Source organism: Frankliniella occidentalis, unplaced genomic scaffold (assembly GCF_000697945.3).
Source record: "Frankliniella occidentalis isolate FOCC.00 unplaced genomic scaffold, Focc_3.1 Scaffold128, whole genome shotgun sequence".
Taxonomy (NCBI): Eukaryota; Metazoa; Arthropoda; class Insecta; order Thysanoptera; family Thripidae; genus Frankliniella; species Frankliniella occidentalis.
In genome coordinates, this window is record NW_026267255.1 from 162,842 (window position 1) to 164,506 (window position 1,665).

The following is a 1,665-nucleotide window of genomic DNA, read 5'->3' on the forward strand; positions in this document are numbered from 1 at the left end:
TAGGTCGTGATGGAGGATTTGCGTTGTATTCTAAAGACTGAAGAATACGCTGAGCTAGAAACGAAAGGTACCTTAAAAGTGGCAGGAGGCAACGTTCCAGAAAGCACACGAAGGGTTTCAAGTGGATGCGATGCCCTACTGGGAAACGAGCACGAGATGGAGGAGTTGCAAGGCACTGATACCCAACAGTCGCTGAGGCAGCAGGAGGGGGTAAAGCAATTACGATTTACATAAGTTAATTAGCCGAGCTATGACTTGACGTCAAATGGCCCGTTGGTATTGCAATACTATGAGAGGGGCACTTAAATTCGTAATGTACTTGACTGTGTAGGTCCCACAATTGTGCAGTTTGACACTTACTGAAATGCAGGCTGAGGTAACAGGTAGTGCGGTTTTGATGGCACTGCCACTGGCAACTTTTATGTGACGATGACATCGTTATCCATGTGATGTGATGACAGTAAACTAAACACTACTTACCTTGAATCTACAGGTTGTGGTACACACTGTTAAATTCCTACAAAGCATTTGCTTTGCAGAGCTGCAAAGTATTTTGCTCCTTTGTAACTACGAAGCATTTACTTTGCAATTACAAAGTGATGCTTTGCAATTGCGAAGTAATGAAAACGCTGCAAAGCATCGCTTTGCAACTGCAAAGTGTCACTTCGTAATTGCAAAGCATCACTTTGTAATTGCGAAGTAAATGCTTTGTAGTTACAAAGGAGCAAAATACTTCGCAGGCATTTAACAGTGCAGGATCTTCGAGACACTATGAGTGCCACCCTGTTTAGGGAGATGACTGAAAGAGGAACCATTATGGTAAGTACCGATAATATGGCGATAAGCAGGTACGGATCTCAGCGTGCACCAGTTTCCAAGCGACCAAGTGAGGAAAGCCCTGGGAAAGCAGTGAAACCACGAAAGGATCCGAAGATACGGGAGTCTACGGTACGGTATCGTACAATATGTGTTACAGCCTCAGTGAAAGTTCTGCATGACGTAAGTCATTTCCTATGGAACTATCGTTTTTCGTGTTCTAGGTGGAAACTTCAGACGGCGGCGTGGAAAAGGTAATGTAAAAATATTTACTGGTGCAACACACAGCACAGCGTAACTATTGCGTACTGTACTGCAGCGTATTAGTATTCCACGACCGCTGACGCCGCGTACGGTTACACATGAACGCTAGGAAATGCTTCGTAGGTGCGTAACTTTGTTCCATTACCCTTTTTGTAGCGTCCCATCGATGTCGGCGATGTGTTTGAGGAATCAGTAAGTGATAACGGTTGAAAGCAATCCCATGTCCGTGCAAAGTATGTTATTTCACTATCGTTGCTTTACTTGCAGTTGCATGGACTTGAGAGATTGAATCTTACGGATGACACGATACAGGTAGGGAGAATATTACACAAGTAACAAATACCACAGTGACACGGAAGGTTGCCCTTTTTAGCCCGCCCTTCTGCTTTTAAAAAAGCATAAATGCGGGCTTATGCAACCGCTCTCGTGTCCGTCCGTCCGTCCGTCCGTCGTCCGTGTAAGAGGAAGGAGATGAGGTAGAGGTCTGCAAATTTCAGGGTATCTTAGGGGTCACTCCTGGACAACGAAACGCCTGGTGCAAATCCTGGCAACCACCCCTAAGGGGGTGAAAGGGGGTAACAAAGA